This window comes from Palaemon carinicauda, chromosome 18 (assembly GCF_036898095.1).
Source record: "Palaemon carinicauda isolate YSFRI2023 chromosome 18, ASM3689809v2, whole genome shotgun sequence".
In the NCBI taxonomy this organism is placed as follows: Eukaryota; Metazoa; Arthropoda; class Malacostraca; order Decapoda; family Palaemonidae; genus Palaemon; species Palaemon carinicauda.
In genome coordinates this window covers 4,388,092-4,408,955 of record NC_090742.1, presented here as the reverse complement: position 1 = coordinate 4,408,955, position 20,864 = coordinate 4,388,092, and positions in this window count along the sequence as shown.

Sequence of the window (20,864 nt, the reverse complement as noted above, 5' to 3'; positions counted from 1 at the left end):
CCATTGTCTGGGTGACTGAATACCTGCTCAGCTAAGGACTTTTTTAAGCAAAAAAAAACTTATTTCTTAACTTTACCACGAACAAATACAAAACATAACAATCCCCTACAAGTATTTCATAATATGAAATCAACTACAAACAGTTCTCAATTATATTCAAATAAACAAAAACGAAATATCTATCCTGGCGCTGGCGCTGACAGAGATCACGTGACCGTTAGCTGAGTGACTGAATACCTGCTCAGCTAAGGACTTTTTTAAGCTAAAATAACTTATTTCCTAACTTTAATAGGCCCAAATGCAAAACATACCTATCTCCAACAAGTATTTCGAAAACCAAAACCAACTACAAATCGTTCTCGATTATTCTCAAATAAACATTAAAATCTATCCCTTCCCGCTGGCCCTGACAGAGATCACAGGACCGTTAGCTGAGTGACTGAATACCTTCTTAGCTAAGGACTTTTTTTAATCTAAAACAACTTATTTCTTAACTTTACTACGAACAAATGCAAAACATAACACTCTCCTACAAGTATTTCGTAAAACGAAACCAACTAGAACCTGTTCTCGATTATTCTCAAATAAACATTAAAATCTATCCCTTCCCGCTGGCCCTGACAGAGATCACAGGACCGTTACCTGAGTGACTGAATACCTTCTTAGCCAAGGACTTTTTTTTAAGCTAAAACAACTTATTTCTTAACTTTACTACGAACAAATGCAAAACATAACAATCTCCTACAAGTATTTCGAAAACCGAAACCAACTACAAACCGTTTTCGATTATTCTCAAATAAACAAAAAAATCTATCCCTTCCCGCTGGCGCTGACAGAGATCACTGGACCGTTAGCCGAGTGACTGAGTACCTGCATAGCCAATGAGGATTCAAGACGATTATATGCCAAATCCAGTCAGATCACCATTTATCTCTACCATAAGAGCGGGATTTCGTGCCAATGTACAGATGGAGGTCAACTAGATTTTCGTTGGATTGCCACTGGGATTTCGTCTCTTGTCTGTCTTCTTTAGGGACGATGTTGAAGTGATGTGTGTACGTTTCGAGCGAAAGGTTGAATGGGTTTAGCGCTAAGTTCGAGAGCTCTTTCGCGCTATTCTCGGTGATGAACGTTTCGACTCGATTTAATCTTTTTGTCATATTTCTAATCCCCGTTTGTGTAACATTTTGTAGCAGGCTGTGAATGAGAGATTAATTTTAAATCTGCCTATTCTGATTTTCATTTCAGATAAAATCTAGTTATTCTAAAGTCAATTTCAGATAGAATCTAGTTATCCTAATCTTAATTTCAGATAATATCTAGGTCTTGAACAATATTGAAATATAAAAGCCTACGATGATAGCAAGTTCATAAAGTCATTAAAATCTTATTTCCTAATGTCTTCTTTAAGCTTTTGTTAAATATATCGAACAGTCTAGGAATTGAGCACTATTCAATTGTAGAACACCGTACGAGAAAAAAAAACATTTCTGATATATTTATGGAGACACTTTCTGATATAATTTCTATTATTAGTAAGCAAATATTTGCATTGAAAGTCCCTGATGGCTATGAATGAGCATAGTAAGAATCACTCCAATAATAATAATAATAATAATAATAATAATAATAATAATAATAATAATAATAATAATAATAATGTCAAATTATTACGTTAACACTGAATTTACACCAGTTATTGCAATTTCTCAGAGGCTTTTAATCAAGACATTATACGTACGCGGGTACCTTATACATAACTGATAAATTAATGCAGTTAAAATGTATAAGAGTATATGTATTTCATTATAGGTAACTCACATTTCATATGAGCTAAGACTAAGCACAATACCACGTAGTGTTCAGTCTTACCTATTTTCATGCCTTCTAAATATATCTTGAATGATTCGAGTTGTTTCAGACTTCAAACTTTACCTGCTTCAACTTACCAAGGAATAATTTGTAATGGCTTTCAAATTGTGCAGTTTCGTCCTACTAAAAAGAAAGAAGATTGACATTATCTTTCATGGTAGGGAAAGATGAAAGAAGTTTCTGTTGGGGGATAGAGTATTGCAAAAGATGATCTCTCCTTATTTGTCAAAACGCCTTCAGCGCGGTGTCCACCCACATAACGTCAAATACCAGTTAGCCATGAAAATGAAGAGTGAAAGGTCAGATAATATATAAAGGTTTAAAGGTCGATCAAGAATGGCAGAGGCAAGGGATAGTGACATTGCCCTATCGAGCAGGACAATGCCCTAGAGACTGACCTTATATACTTATGATCAGCACCCAAGCCCCCTCTCCACACAAGTTAGGACCAAGGAGGGCCAGAAAATGGCTGCTGATGACTCAGTAGATAGACCTATAGGCTCCCCCAACCCACCCAGCCTTAGCTCACAAGGATAATGAGGTTGCAGCGACCAAAGAAACTAACGAGTTTGAGCGGGAATCGAAACCAAGTCTGGCGTTCACCAGTCAGGGACGCTAAGAGGTTTGAGAAATATTTCTTGTAGTTAACGATTTATTATATAATTCAAGGATAACTTAAAGTGATAGTGGACAGCTGTTAACAAATATACATAAATGATAAACGAACTTGGGTATAACCAGGCTTTATGGCAATTTACAACAACAACAACATCAACAACACAAACTACGACTACTGTTAATAATAATACGAATCCTAATCATAATAGCAAAAAAGAATCATAGAAAGGAATACCAAAACATTAATCCTCAAAGCCACCAATACATTTCATTGAGGGGATTTCAAATTTAATACTAAAATAAGCAAAAAAAAAAAAAAGGTAAATATCATTGAATGGTTTTGAAGCTTATTAAAAGAGACAGACGTACAGACAGTTTTAAAGGGCATTCGACCGACGCCTGTCAACTAGACGGGAGCTAATTTGAGGTTTCTCAGTATATCCAAGATCGAGAGAGAGAGAGAGAGAGAGAGAGAGAGAGAGAGAGAGAGAGAGAGAGAGAGAGAGATGTAAAACAAACCAATATAAGAAGCATCAGTCGAGAGAGAGAGGGTCGAACAAATATATATATATATATAGAGAGAGAGAGAGAGAGAGAGAGAGAGAGAGAGAGAGAGAGAAAATGTGTCAAACAAAAAATATTAGAAGCATGAGTCGAGGGAGAGAGGGTCGAACAAATAAATATAGAAAGCATCGAGAGAGAGAGAGAGAGAGAGAGAGAGAGAGAGAGAGGATGTCTGGATATAATTTTCATCTCCTAGTGATGATCTCTCTCCCGTGATTCCTATGAAAACGTTTTTTTTTACCGTATTTCCTCATAATCGTAAAGAGTCGTTACTCTGGAAAGATAAGTCTTGATATTTGTATCTGCAAAGAATCTGATATTTTCTCAACATTCTCTGCTTATCAAATAAAAGTGATTATATCTGCTTCGGTGGTAAATATATTAAGTGAGCATACACATTCTTGAATAACGATAACGTTCACCTCATACATACATACAATCACACATATGCATATATATATATATATATACATATATATATATATATATATACTATATATATATATATATATATATATAAATCTAGAGGCTATACTGTATATATACATATGTATTTAGATGGCTATATAAATACACAATTACACACCCATATATATATATATATATATAATATATATATATATATATATATATATGTGTGTGTGTGTGTGTGTATATATCTATCTAAATACATATGTGTATATATATTTTTATATATACATATATATACTGTATATATATATATAGATATATATATATATATATATATATACATATTTATAGTATACCCATACATAAATGTATACATGTACATTTATATATATATATATATATATATATATATCATCTAACCATTTCCCCTTTTACTGTTATTTCCTAGATTAGGCCCGAAAACATTAAAGCTTCCACAAAACTGATCCCTTAATACACCTTCACAGAAAGCTTATACCATTCGCCTAGCCCCTCTGCACGGTCATTAATTTCTATCTAGCATATACTCTTGAGCGTCCTAGATATGAAATCACTTCTTTTTTATATGTATATCTAGCTCTCTATTCAAAAATATCTAGACTGTCCTATTATATTATTGAAACTATCATCATTAATGAAATTATTATCATTGAAAATATCTAAATTCTCACGAAGATCATGATTCTATTTTTGCAACGGGATTGACGTCGGATCTTCAGGAATGCCAAACCTCTTGTCAAAGCAGACTAATTTGTGAAGCTTATACACTCTATGCTATCTTATTTATCTCTATTCTTTCCACATGACTGCACCGCCTGAAAAACTATTGACATTCTATCTTCTTACTAATTTGTGAAGCTTACTTCCTTTTACTTGCTAGTACCGTTCATTTAAACAGGCTCTTTGCTATCTTATTGTTCTCTATTCTTTCCACATGACTGTACCGCCTAAATATACTATGATCAATCATTCGACCTATGCTAACCTTTTTGAGAGGGGATACATCAACGTGGTGAAAGGATTTGTGTATCAGCGAAGCTGTACTAGCTAGGGCCGACCTCCTACTAGGTTGGTTTGCTCTGACCTGTCAGACTAATATCTCCCTCCATCTCAATTCTGCAGTGACTAGCGTGATGAAAACTGGACAAACCCAAGACATGAACAAGGGCATGTCTGAGGCTTTTGTCCTGCAGTTTACCGGAAACAGCTGCATTTGTTGTTGCTGTTGTTGTATTTAAGACACGTGATAAGCGTAAAATATGCGTCTATATATATATATATATATATACAGTAATATATATATATAAATATATATATATATATATATATATATACATATATATATATATATAAACATATATATACAGTATATATATATATATATATATACACGAGATATGTTGAAAAAATTTCTAATTATTATCTTTTTTATTTAGTTACAACTAAACGATATTACTGATGTCAAGAGTAAAATTATCATTTATGTGTTTCTTCTCTATATTCCTCCCTTTCCTTTGGGGAATTCTTTGTCAGAGTCAAGACTTTATAGGAGTTGTTTAAACTTAAAAGCATCGCATACTAAGAATGTCTAAGAATATGCTTAGAGAGAGAGAGAGAGAGAGAGAGAGAGAGAGAGAGAGAGAACTAAATGGAAAAGGTGCATGCAAGAAGCTGACAGGAAACAAATACAGCAATAAATACATATCTGCATTCCGTCTCTCTCTCTCTCTCTCTCTCTCTCTCTCTCTCTCTCTCTCCCCGATGCTTGCTTTGCATTAATTTCCACACCCAGCTGTGTAAAATCTTAGTTTATGCGACACACTTAACAAGTTCCCAGCGGGGAAAAAAAAGTGCTTTATGGAACGATGGGGAACGAGGGACGAGGAACGTGGAATGGAATGAACAGTATGCGCGTGCGCGCGTGTGTGTATACGTGTGTGTTTGTATGTGCATGTATGTATGTATGTGTGTATCTTTCCTTGGCGTATAATTCGACGAAGGTCTTTTCACGGTCTAGATATTGTGGGATATGAAGTAAAGGAGACTGTGAATTTAGTTTTCTTTTCTCTCTCTCTCTCTCTCTCTCTCTCTCTCTCTCTCTCTCTCTTACTTCGTTTTTATAAAGGAAAGATTTTAGTTTATAGTTCTTAGGAATAAAAGAGTTAACTAATTGACACGATCTCTCTCTCTCTCTCTCTCTCTCTCTCTCTCTCTCTCTCTCTCTCTCTTTACTTCGTTTTTATCAAGGAAAGATTTTAGTTTATAGTTCTTAGGAATAGAAGAGTTAACTAATCGACACGATCTTTCTTAATCTATTCTCTCTCTCTCTCTCTCTCTCTCTCTCTCTCTCTCTCTCTCTCTCTACTTCGTTTTTATCAAGGAAAGATTTTAGTTTATAGTTCTTAGGAATAGAAGAGTTAACTAATCGACACGATCTTTCTTAATCTATTCTCTCTCTCTCTCTCTCTCTCTCTCTCTCTCTCTCTCTACCAGTCTTCTCTTATATCATGTATACATAAATAGGAAAAAAAATTCTGTTTCTTTTTCAAATGGGCCTTATTATGATTTCTTGTATTTTTTTCATAAAATATTTCATCTTTTTTTTAAATGTTATTCCTACATTTTTTCTGCAACTCATTTTCAGTGGAAAAAAAATAATATTTCATGTGTTATTTACTTTATTTCTTTTTCGTCAAAAAGGAATACAAACCATTTCCAGACCGTTTTTTGTTTATTGAATTTTTTTCTCTGGAAGTTCATTCAAGGTATTCGACATACAATTTGACTTTTAGAGTTTTGAACGTTTGAACTTGAGATTGAGATTGAGATTGCAAGAGTAAGGAAAACCCAAGAAGAAAAATTTCGAACCCAAATGTGAGGATTGTTTGTGAAAACGACTCCTCTCTTCACTCCAGGTTTCCATCGAAACAGGAAAGACAAACTCAAGCCTTTTGAGAGAATAAAACATAAGGTTCAATGGTCACTCATGAATGGCAGAGGCAAGGAACAGTGAAAATGCCCTAGAGACTGACCATGGTCTTCCACTGTCTTGGGTTAGAGTTCTCTTGCTTGAGAGTGCATTCTGGAACACTATTCTATCTACTTCTCTTCCTCTTGTTTTGATAAAGTTTTTTATTGTTTATATAGGAAATATATATTTAAATGTTGTTACTGTTCTTAAAATATTTTATTTTTCCTTGTTTCCTTTCCTCACTGGGCTATTTTCCCTGGTAGGGCCCCTCCGCTTATAGCATCCTGTTTTTCCAATTAGGGTTGTAGCTTAGCAAATAATAATAACATGATATACACATACGATCAACGACCAAGTCCATCTCCAACCAAACTAGGACCAGGGAGGGTCAGGCAATGGCTGCTGATGACTCAGCAAATAAAGCTATAAGTTCCCCTTAACCTTCAATTCTTAACTCATATGGATGGTGTGCTTACAGTCATTATAAGATACTATCGACCTTGAGCAAGTCTCGAACCCCAGTCCAGATAATCGCTAGTCAGGGTTATTGACAATAGGCTACCACGAACATTGGCCTGACCCAGCAAAACAAATGTCTATCCTGTTATTGAAAATCTATCGTCTAACTACCCGCTGAATATATGGCATTAATTCTCCGAGATTACAACGATTTATAATACAGGTCACTTTTTCATTAACCTGACAATGGAAAACCATCTTGCCACGTGACCTCGCGAAAGGGGAGAACTCGCGAAAGAGGAGAACTCGCGAAAGGGGAAAACTCGCGAAAAAGGAGAACTCGCGATAGAGAAGGGAGAAGAGTGGTGCATACGTTTAATCATTGCGTGAGATATGTCTTTGACCCCTTTGAAAGAGCACAGGTCTTTAGATTTATTGAAATTGCTTTTCTCACTGTGCAGATCCGACCAATAACTTCTCTTCCAGGGGCAGACTTTGGAGCGAGTGTGTTTGTTATTATTATTATTATTAATATTATTATTATTATTATTATTATTATTATTATTATTGTTATTGTTATTGTTATTATTATCATTATTATTATTATCATTATCATTATTATTATTATTATTATTATTATTATTATTACTATACAATGATAATAGAAATAACAACAACAACAATGATAATAAAAATAATAATAATAATAATAATAATAATCATAAAAATGATAATAACAATAACAATAATAATAACAATAATAATAATAATAATAATAATAATAATAATAACAATAACAATAATAATAATAATACACTTTATTTAATAACTTCTCAACAAGCACTGCATATTTAATGTAGACTCTAAAATAAAGAATATTATCTCTCTATCGAATATCTTTATATCATTACTATACATCAAAAATGTATGGATGAAATCTAACAAAATATTAATTATGAATATGATGAACGACCGTGAGCAAATCTATGAATTTTTCAGCTTACGATTTGTAATTACTCTGTTTTTTATGGTATTGTAGAATTTCTGTTTTCAGTTTCCCTCAAAACTGAAATTCCGAAAAATACCAGTTTTTAGGAATATTATTGGTGCGTGCTCTCTCTCTCTCTCTCTCTCTCTCTCTCTCTCTCTCTCTCTCTCTGGACAATAACTGGCCTTATTTACTTATATGTTGAAACACAATTTAAAGGGAAATATATTTGTTAACTAGAAAACTTCTCTCTCTCTCTCTCTCTCTCTCTATCTCTCTCTCTCTCTCTCTCTCTCTCTCTCTCTCCCTCTCTCTCTCTCTCTTCATCTGGATAATAAGTGGCCCAATCCATTTATATATTGAAACATATTTTAAAAGGGAAATATATTTGTTAGCTAGAGAACCTCTCTCTCTCTCTCTCTCTCTCTCTCTCTCTCTCTCTCTCTCTCCATCTGGATAATAAGTGGCCCTATCCATTTATATATTGAAACATATTTTAAAAGGGAAATATTTTTTTTAGCTAGAAAAATCTCTCTCTCTCTCTCTCTCTCTCTCTCTCTCTCTCTCTCTCCATCTAGACAATAAGTGACCCTCTTCATTTATATGTTGAAACACATTTTAAAGAGATATATATTTGTTAGCTAGAAAACATACTATAAGTGCAGACACATCAGCTAGAGCTTTACATATTTTCTCTTTTACAAAAATTTTCTTTCAAAGAAAAAAAAATTTGGATTTTGTGAAGATTTTTTGCTTATAACATTAACTCTACCTGATGCAAGTGTTCTGATATTTGGAATTAGGTCTTGCACACACACACAGGGCGCTCGTTCATGAATGATACAGGGTTCAGGACAATACCCTAGAGATTGACCATATATGCATATGATCATCCCCCTCTCCAACAAGCTAGGACCAGGGAGGGCCAGGCAATGGCAATTAGACCTATAATCTCCCCAAAACACACCATCCCCCCTCTCTAACTAGCTAGGACCGGGGAGGGCCAGGTAATGGCTGTTTACTTTCCTCTTGGTAAGGGTAGAAGAGACTCTTTAGCTATGGTAAGCAGCTCTTCTAGGAGAAGGACACTCCAAAATCAAACCATTGTTCTCTAGTCTTGGGTAGTGCCATATCCTCTGTACCATGGTCTTCCACTGTCTTGGGTTAGAGTTCTCTTGCTTGAGGGTACAATCAGGCACACTATTCTATCCTATTTCTCTTCCTCTTGTTTTGTTAAAAGTTTTCATAGTTTATATAGGAAATATTTATTTTAATGTTGTTACTCTTCTTAAAATATTTTATTTTTCCTTCTTTCCTTTCCTTACTGGGCTAGTTTCCCTGTTGGGGGCCCTGGGCTTATAGCATTCTGCTTTTCCAACTAGGGTTGTAGCTTAGAAAATAATAATAATAATAATAATATCACGTAGAACTATAAACTCCCAAAAGCACACCCTCCCTAACTCACAAGGATGGTGAGGATGTCGAAACTACTAGAAACTATCGAGCTTGAGTGGGGTTCGAACTCCCATTCAACAAGTTGCGAGACAGGGAAGATTCAAATAAGCTACCAGTGAGTTATTTCACGTCTTTTTACTCAGAATTTGGTGGATTTTGATTTAAGAAAATAAGTAATGAAACGTAACAAAGTGAATATCATCTGTCTGCCTTAGAATTTGCAGTTTTTTATCAAATGGTTGAATGAAGCACCGACGCTGATGAAAATCAATAATTAATCAGGAATGATAAATAATAAGCCTCAAATTACGACGCGGTTCCCAATCTAATTAATTTTCAGTATTTCATAAAAAAATGGTTATATTGATTTTATGTTAACGAAAACACTTTGAAACATTTTTCAGATTTTAAGGTTTATGATTTAAAAGTTGCTCATGAATAGCAGAAACAAGGAACATTGATAATGCCCTAGAGATTGACCATATATACATACGATCAGCACCCAAGATCACTAACCACACAAGCTAGGACCAAGGAGGGTCAGGCAATAGCTTCTGACGATTCAGTAGGTAGACATATGGGCTCCTTAAAACCCCACCTCCTTAGTTCACAAGTTCCTACATGGTTGTCACACAGACTTCAAATACGCCTACGGTCTAAATTGATTCTGGGAAAGGCAAGCTGGTTTCGAGAAATAACCTGCTGTGGCGGAGGCCTGCCCTATCAGAGTGCTTTTGTAGGTCTCTATATTTTGCTAATATTATAATATACTTAAAACAGGCAATGAATAATTTAATTTTAGAAATGCAAAATATCACTTATTTTTGGGTCCTTAACTTGACCCAGATAGAGTTGAACATTTCCTAACCTGATTCACTCGAACTGAACTTCACAAAATTTAATTTTGGAAAAATATAATTCAAGAGTAGATATATACGCATTTTACGCCCAATTCTTCCAAAATTCATATTGACTAAAACCAATAAGAAAAGAACTCGGAAGAAAAAATATAAAGACGCATTTTCTTATTTTGCACAGAACCTTACGAGTGATCTTTGTCAACTAAATTTGATTTAAAAAAATATAATTCAAGAGTAAATATATACGCATTTTACGCCAATTCTTCTAAAATCATATTGACTAAAACCAATAAGAAAAGAACTCGGAAGAAAAAATATAAAGACGCATTTTCTTATTTTGCACAGAACCTTACGAGTGATCTTTGTCAACTAAATTTGATTTAAAAAAATATAATTCAAGAGTAAATATATACGCATTTTACGCCAATTCTTCTAAAATCATATTGACTAAAACCAATAAGAAAAGAACTCGGAAGAAAAAATATAAAGACGCATTTTCTTATTTTGCACAGAACCTTACGAGTGATCTTTGTCAACTAAATTTGATTTAAAAAAATATAATTCAAGAGTAAATATATACGCATTTTACGCCAATTCTTCTAAAATCATATTGACTAAAACCAATAAGAAAAGAACTCGGAAGAAAAAATATAAAGACGCATTTTCTTATTTTGCACAGAACCTTACGAGTGATCTTTGTCAACTAAATTTGATTTAAAAAAATATAATTCAAGAGTAAATATATACGCATTTTACGCCAATTCTTCTAAAATCATATTGACTAAAACCAATAAGAAAATAACCCAGCAGAGAAAATATAAAAACGCATTTTCTCAACTTGAAGTGACTGTTGGCGAGTGACCTTAGTCAACTTACTCTAATTTATGAAAATGTAATTCAAGAGTTATTTACTACGCATTTCACGCATATATCTTCCAAAATCATATTGACTAAAACCAAATAAACAAAGAACACAGAAGAAGAAATAAAAAGAAAACTAATTTTCCCAACTTGAAGCGACCCTTACGAGTGATCTTAGTCAGCTAAATCTAATTTATGAAATTTAATTCAAGAGTTATTTACTACGCATTTTACGCATAATTCTTCCAAAATCATATTGACTAAAACCAATAAGAAAAGAACTAAAAGAAGAAATATAAAAACGCATTCTATTATGTTGCAGCGACCCTTACGAGTAATCTTCATTCACTAAATTTAATTTATGAAAATGTAATTCAAGAGTTAACATATACGCATTTTACGCATAATTCTTCAAAAAATCATATTGACTAAATCCAATAAACAAAGAACACAGAAGAAAAAATATGAAAACGCATTTCCTTAACTTGCAACGACGAACCTTATGATCTTACGCCTCTCCTAGATTTCCTTGCTGTGTTTGTGCAAACCTCCGCCTCCGCCTCCTCCTCCTCCTCCTCCTCCTCCTGCATATTTCCTGACATTTCTGATGTAAACTGCTCCATTCAGCTTTACCTAACAAACAACAGTTGGTGTAAACCTCGTCTTGCAGATTGCCTTGCTCTGCTATGGTAATTCGCGCGTGGAATTCAAGGAGCTCTGGATGGCAACGCCTCTCGTAATATTCCTCGAATCTGCATCAACACTCGGGATTGTTTCCTTCATTCTTTTTTTTTTTTCGTTTTGCTTTTCTTTTATACTTCCAACACGCACACCTGGCCATCGTCTTGTCTGTTTAAGATAACGGTAGAGAAAATCTTATCAATTTTTTTATAGGTTTTTTCTTTTTACCATTAGGGAGAGACTCAATGTATAAATCCTCATATTCTGCAATAATATTGAGTCTCCTATTTTTAGTCAACTTCAGTACAAAAAACAACTGAAAGAAAATCTGATATTGGCATTCCTTTGGTTTTTATCCCATTTATCAATTTATTCATAATTAAAATTGTCATTGATGTTCTTCTTTACTTATATAAACATCCTGTTCGTAATACCAGGCATTAAGTTAATTTTTCTTTTTGCCGTTAGGGGGAGACTCATTGTGTAATATCCTAATTTTTTGCAATAAGATTAAGTCTCCTAACTTTCGTCACACGACTCCCCTTTCCGTGTACCTTTCTCTATAATTGTCACTTCTATTATATTCATTATATTCCCCGTTATTAAAAATGTATCCAGACGATTAGTGCAATATCAAACCAAGCAAAATAAGCTTCAACAAACCAACATTTCAAAAGAGATACAAATGAAATTCTGCTCTTCCTGGGACAAACGACTCGTTGAGTTTAGAGGAAAATTATATATTAAGACAGTCACGCATGGAATTCTACTCCTCCTGGGAAAAAAGACACATTGAGTTTAAAGAAAAATAATATTTTAAAAAGGTTACATGAAATTCTACTCCTCCTGGGACAAAAGACATATTGAGTTTAAAAAAAAATATTTTAAGACGGTTACATGAAATTCTACTCCTCCTGAGACAAAAGACACATTGAGTTTAAAGGAAAATAATATTTTAAGACGTTTACATGAAATTCTACTCCTCCTGGGACAAAAGACACATTGAGTTTAAAGAAAAATAATATTTTAAGACGTTTACATGAAATTCTACTCCTCCTGGGACAAACGACTCGTTGAGTTTAAAGGATAAATAAAATTCTAAATCACTTACGCATGTTATTCTTCTCCTGGGACAAACGAATCATTGAGTTTAAAGGAAAATAATATTTCAAGAGAGTTACACATGAAATTCTACTCCTCCTGGGACAAACGACTCGTTGAGTTTAAAGGAAAATAAATTTCTAAATCACTTACGCGTGTTATTCTTCTCCTGGTACAAACGAATCATTGAGTTTAAAGGAAAATAATATTTATGGAGAGTTACACATGAAATTCTACTCCTCCTGGGACAAACGACTCGTTGAGTTTAAAGGAAAATAAAATTCTAAATCACTTACGCATGTTATTCTTCTCCTGGGACAAACGAATCATTCAGTTTAAAGGAAGATAATATTTCAAGAGAGTTACACATGAAATTCTACTCCTCCTGGGACAAACGACTTGTTTAGTTTAAAGGATAAATAAAATTATTAATCACTTACGCATGTTATTCTTCTCCTGCGACAAACGAATCATTCAGTTTAAAGGAAAATAATATTTCAAGAGAGTTACACATGAAATTCTACTCCTCCTGGGACAAACGACTCGTTGAGTTTAAAGGAAAATGAAATTCTAAATCACTTACGCATGTTATTCTTCTCCTGGGACAAACGAATCATTCAGTTTAAAGGAAAATAATATTTCAAGAGAGTTACATATGAAATTCTACTCCTCCTGGGACAAACGACTCATTGTGTTTAAAGGAAAATAAAATTCTAAATCACTTACGCATGTTATTCTTCTCCTGGGACAAACGAATCATTCAGTTTAAAGGAAAATAATATTTCAAGAGAGTTACACATGAAATTCTACTCCTCCTGGGACAAACGACTCATTGTGTTTAAAGGAAAATAAAATTTTAAATCACTTATGCATGTTATTCTTCTCCTGGGACAAACGAATCATTGAGTTTAAAGGAAAATAATATTTCATGAGAGTTACACATGAAATTCTACTCCTCCTGGGACAAACGACTCATTGAGTTTAAAGGATAAATAAAATTCTAAATCACTTACGCATGTTATTCTTCTCCTGGGACAAAGGAATCATTGAGTTTAAAGGAAAAAAATATTTTAAGACGGTTACATGTAATTCTACTCCTCATGGGACAAAAGACACATTGAGTTTAAAGAAAAATAATATTTCAAGAGAGTTACACATGAAATTCTACTCCTACTGGGACGAACGACTCGTTGAGTTTAAAGGATAAATAAAATTCTAAATCACTTACGCATGTTATTCTTCTCCTGGGACAAACGAATCATTGAGTTTAAAGGAAAATAATATTTCAAGAGAGTTACACATGAAATTCTACTCCTCCTGGGACAAACGACTCATTGAGTTTAAAGGAAAATAAAATTCTGAATCACTTACGCATGTTATTCTTCTCCTGGTACAAACGAATCATTAAGTTTAAAGGAAAATAATATTTCAAGAGAGTTACACATGAAATTCTACTCCTCCTGGGACAAACGACTCATTGAGATTGAAGGATAAATAAAATTCTAAATCACTTACGCATGTTATTCTTCTCCTGGGACAAACGAATCATTGAGTTTAAAGGAAAATAATATTTCAAGAGAGTTACACATGAAATTCTACTCCTCCTGGGACAAACGACTCGTTGAGTTTAAAGAAAATAAAATTCTAAATCACTTACGCATGTTATTCTTCTCCTGGGACAAACGAATCATTGAGTTTAAAGGAAAATAATATTTCAAGAGAGTTACACATGAAATTCTACTCCTCCTGGGACAAACGACTCATTGAGATTAAAGGATAAATAAAATTCTAAATCATTTACGCATGTTATTCTTCTCCTGGGACAAACGAATCATTGAGTTTAAAGGAAAATAATATTTCAAGAGAGTTACACATGAAATTCTACTCCTCCTGGGACAAACGACTCGTTGAGTTTAAAGGAAAATAAAATTCTAAATCACTTACCCATGTTATTCTTCTCCTGGGACAAACGAATCATTGAGTTTAAAGGAAAATAATATTTCAAGAGAGTTACACATGAAATTCTACTCCTCCTGGGACAAACGACTCGTTGAGTTTAAAAGAAAATAAAATTCTAAATCACTTACGCATGTTATTCTTCTCCTGGGACAAATGAATCATTCAGTTTAAAGGAAAATAATATTTCAAGAGAGTTACACATGAAATTCTACTCCTCCTGGAACAAACGACTCGTTGAGTTTAAAGGAAAATAAAATTCTAAATCACTTACGCATGTTATTCTTCTCCTGGGACAAATGAATCATTCAGTTTAAAGGAAAATAATATTTCAAGAGAGTTACACATGAAATTCTACTCCTCCTGGGACAAACGACTTGTTGAGTTTAAAGGATAAATAAAATTCTAAATCACTTACGCATGTTATTCTTCTCCTGGGACAAACGGATCATTGAGTTTAAAGGAAAATAATATTTCAAGAGAGTTACACATGAAATTCTACTCCTCCTGGGACAAACGACTTGTTTAGTTTAAAGGATAAATAAAATTCTAAATCACTTACGCATGTTATTCTTCTCCTGGGACATACGAATCATTCAGTTTAAAGGAAAATAATATTTCAAGAGAGTTACACATGAAATTCTACTCCTCCTGGGACAAACGACTCGTTGAGTTTAAAGGAAAATAAAATTCTAAATCACTTACGCATGTTATTCTTCTCCTGGGACAAACGAATCATTCAGTTTAAAGGAAAATAATATTTCAAGAGAGTTATACATGAAATTCTACTCCTCCTGTGACAAACGACTCATTGTGTTTAAAGGAAAATAAAATTCTAAATCACTTACGCATGTTATTCTTCTCCTGGGACAAACGAATCATTGAGTTTAAAGGAAAACAATATTTCAAGAGAGTTACACATGAAATTCTACTCCTCCTGGGAAAAACGACTCGTTGAGTTTAAATGATAAATAAAATTCTAAATCACTTACGCATGTTATTCTTCTCCTGGGACAAAGGAATCAATGAGTTTAAAGGAAAATAATATTTTAAGACGGTTACATGAAATTCTACTCCTCTTGGGACAAAAGACACATTGAGTTTAAAGAAAAATAATATTTTAAGACGGTTACATGAAATTCTACTCCTCCTGGGACAAAAGACACATTGAGTTTGAAGAAAAATAATATTTTAAGAGAGTTACACCTGAAATTCTACTCCTCCTGGGACAAACGACTCGTTGAGTTTGAAGGATAAATAGAATTCTAAATCACTTACGCATGTTATTCTTCTCCTGGGACAAACGAATCATTGAGTTTGAAGGAAAATAATATTTCAAGAGAGTTACACATGAAATTCTACTCCTCCTGGGACAAACGACTCATTGAGTTTAAAGGAAAATAAAATTCTAAATCACTTACGCATGTTATTCTTCTCCTGGTACAAACGAATCATTAAGTTTAAAGGAAAATAATATTTCAAGAGAGTTACACATGAAATTCTACTCCTCCTGGGACAAACGACTCATTGATATTAAAGGATAAATAAAATTCTAAATCACTTACGCATGTTATTCTTCTCCTGGGACAAACGAATCATTGAGTTTAAAGGAAAATAATATTTCAAGAGAGTTACACATGAAATTCTACTGCTCCTGGGACAAACGACTCGTTGAGTTTAAAGGAAAATAAAATTCTAAATCACTTACGCATGTTATTCTTCTCCTGGGACAAACGATTCATTGAGTTTAAAGGAAAATAATATTTCAAGAGAGTTACACACGAAATTCTACTCCTCCTGGGACAAACGACTCGTTGAGTTTAAAGGAAAATAAAATTCTAAATCACTTACGCATGTTATTCTTCTCCTTGGACAAATGAATCATTCAGTTTAAAGGAAAATAATATTTCAAGAGAGTTACACATGAAATTCTACTCCTCCTGGGACAAACGACTTGTTTAGTTTAAAGGATGAATAAAATTCTAAATCACTTACGCATGTTATTCTTCTCCTGGGACAAACGGATCATTCAGTTTAAAGGAAAATAATATTTCAAGAGAGTTACACATGAAATTCTACTCCTCCTGGGACAAACGACTTGTTTAGTTTAAAGGATAAATAAAATTCTAAATCACTTACGCATGTTATTCTTCTCCTGGGACAAACGAATCATTCAGTTTAAAGGAAAATAATATTTCAAGAGAGTTACACATGAAATTCTACTCCTCCTGGGACAAACGACTCATTGAGTTTAAAGGAAAATAAAATTCTAAATCACTTACGCATGCTATTCTTCTCCTGGGACAAACGAATCATTCAGTTTAAAGGAAAATAATATTTCAAGAGAGTTACACATGAAATTCTACTCCTCCTGGGACAAACGACTCGTTGAGTTTAAAGGAAAATAAAATTCTAAATCACTTACGCATGTTATTCTTCTCCTGGGACAAACGAATCATTCAGTTTAAAGGAAAATAATATTTCAAGAGAGTTACACATGAAATTCTACTCCTCCTGTGACAAACGACTCATTGTGTTTAAAGGAAAATAAAATTCTAAATCACTTATGCATGTTATTCTTCTCCTGGGACAAACGAATCATTGAGTTTAAAGGAAAACAATATTTCAAGAGAGTTACACATGAAATTCTACTCCTCCTGGGAAAAACGACTCGTTGAGTTTAAATGATAAATAAAATTCTAAATCACTTACGCATGTTATTCTTCTCCTGGGACAAAGGAATCAATGAGTTTAAAGGAAAATAATATTTTAAGACGGTTACATGAAATTCTACTCCTCCTGGGACAAAAGTCACATTGAGTTTGAAGAAAAATAATATTTTAAGAGAGTTACACCTGAAATTCTACTCCTCCTGGGACAAACGACTCGATGAGTTTGAAGGATAAATAGAATTCTAAATCACTTACGCATGTTATTCTTCTCCTGGGACAAACGAATCATTGAGTTTAAAGGAAAATAATATTTCAAGAGAGTTACACATGAAATTCTACTCCTCCTGGGACAAACGACTCGTTGAGTTTAAAGGAAGATAAAACTCTAAATCACTTACGCATGTTATTCTTCTCCTGGTACAAACGAATCATTGAGTTTAAAGGAAAATAATATTTCAAGAGAGTTACACATGAAATTCTACTCCTCCTGGGACAAACGACTCGTTGAGATTAAAGGATAAATAAAATTCTAAATCACTTACGCATGTTATTCTTCTCCTGGGACAAACGAATCATTGAGTTTAAAGGAAAATAATATTTCAAGAGAGTTACACATGAAATTCTACTCCTCCTGGGACAAACGACTCGTTGAGTTTAAAGGAAAATAAAATTCTGAATCAATTACGCATGTTATTCTTCTCCTGGGACAAACGAATCATTCAGTTTAAAGGAAAATAATATTTCAAGAGAGTTACACATGAAATTCTACTCCTCCTGGGACAAACAACTCATTGAGTTTAAAGGAAAATAAAATTCTAAATCACTTATGCATGTTATTCTTCTCCTGGGACAAACGAATCATTGAGTTTAAAGGAAAATAATATTTCAAGAGAGTTACACATGAAATTCTACTCCTCCTGGGACAAACGACTTGTTTAGTTTAAAGGATAAATAAAATTCTAAATCACTTACGCATGTTATTCTTCTCCTGGGACAAACAAGTCATTCAGTTTAAAGGAAAATAATATTTCAAGAGAGTTACACATGAAATTCTACTCCTCCTGGGACAAACGACTCGTTGAGTTTAAAGGAAAATAAAATTCTAAATCACTTACGCATGTTATTCTTCTCCTTGGACAAACGAATCATTCAGTTTAAAGGAAAATAATATTTCAAGAGAGTTACACATGAAATTCTACTCCTCCTGCGACAAACGACTCGTTAAGTTTAAAGAAAAATAAAATTCTAAATCACTTACGCATGTTATTCTTCTCCTGGGACAAACGAATCATTGAGTTTAAAGGAAAATAATATTTCAAGAGAGTTACACATGAAATTCTACTCCTCCTGGGACAAACGACTCATTGTGTTTAAAGGAAAATAAAATTCTAAATCAATTACGCATGTTATTCTTCTCCTGGGACAAACGAATCATTGAGTTTAAAGGAAAATAATATTTCAAGAGAGTTACACATGAAATTCTACTCATCCTGGGACAAACGACTCGTTGAGTTTAAAGGATGAATAAAATTCTAAATCACTTACGCATGTTATTCTTCTCCTGGGACAAACGAATCATTGAGTTTAAAGGAAAATAATATTTCAAGAGTGTTACACATGAAATTCTACTCCTCCTGGGACAAACGACTCATTGAGTTTAAAGGAAAATAAAATTAAAATCACTTACGCATGTTATTCTTCTCCTGGGACAAACGAATCATTGAGTTTAAAGGAAAATAATATTTCAAGAGTGTTACACATGAAATTCTACTCCTCCTAGGACAAACGACTCATTGAGTTTAAAGGAAAATAAAATTCTAAATCACTTACGCATGTTATTCTTCTCCTGGGACAAACGACTCGTTGAGTTTAAAGGATGAATAAAATTCTAAATCACTTACGCATGTTATTCTTCTCCTGGGACAAACGAATCATTGAGTTTAAAGGAAAATAATATTTCAAGAGTGTTACACATGAAATTCTACTCCTCCTGGGACAAACGACTCATTGAGTTTAAAGGAAAATAAAATTTAAATCACTTACGCATGTTATTCTTCTCCTGGGACAAACGAATCATTGAGTTTAAAGGAAAATAATATTTCAAGAGTGTTACACATGAAATTCTACTCCTCCTGGGACAAACGACTCATTGTGTTTAAAGGAAAATAAAATTCTAAATCACTTACGCATGTTATTCTTCTCCTGGGACAAACGAATCATTCAGTTTAAAGGAAAATAATATTTCAAGAGAGTTACACATGAAATTCTACTCCTCCTGGGACAAACGACTCATTGAGTTTAAAGGAAAATAAAATTCTAAATCACTTATGCATGTTATTCTTCTCCTGGGACAAACGAATCATTGAGTTTAAAGGAAAATAATATTTCATGAGAGTTACACATGAAATTCTACTCCTCCTGGGACAACAGACTCATTGAGTTTAAAGGAAAATAAAATTCTAAATCACTTACGCATGTTATTCTTCTCCTGGGACAAACGAATCATTGAGTTTAAAGGATAATGATATTTCAAGAGAGTTACACATGAAATTCTACTCCTCCTGGGACAAACGACTCGTTGAGTTTAAAGGAAAATAAAATTCTAAATCACTTACGCATGTTATTCTTCTCCTGGGACAAACGAATCATTCAGTTTAAAGGAAAATAATATTTCAAGAGAGTTACACATGAAATTCTACTCCTCCTGGGACAAACGACTCATTGAGTTTAAAGGAAAATAAAATTCTAAATCACTTACGCATGTTATTCTTCTCCTGGGACAAACGAATCATTCAGTTTAAAGGAAAATAATATTTCAAGAGAGTTACACATGAAATTCTACTCCTCCTGGGACAAACGACTCATTGTGTTTAAAGGAATATAAAATTCTAAATCACTTACGCATGTTATTATTCTCTTGGGACAAACGAATCATTCAGTTTAAAGGAAAATAATATTTCAAGAGAGTTACATATGAAATTCTACTCCTCCTGGGACAAATGACTCATTGAGTTTAAAGGAAAATAAAATTCTAAATCACTTACGCATGTTATTCTTCTTCTGGGACAAACGAATCATTGAGTTTAAAGGAAAATAATATTTCAAGAGAGTTACACATGAAATTCTACTCCTCCTGGGACAAACGACTCATTGAGTTTAAATGAAAATAAAATTCTAAATCACTTACGCATGTTATTCTTCTCCTGGGACAAACGAATCATTGAGTTTAAAGGAAAATAATATTTCAAGAGAGTTACACATGAAATTCTACTCCTCTTGGGACAAAAGACTCATTGTGTTTAAAGGAATATAAAATTCTAAATCACTTACGCATGTTATTCTTCTCCTGGGACAAA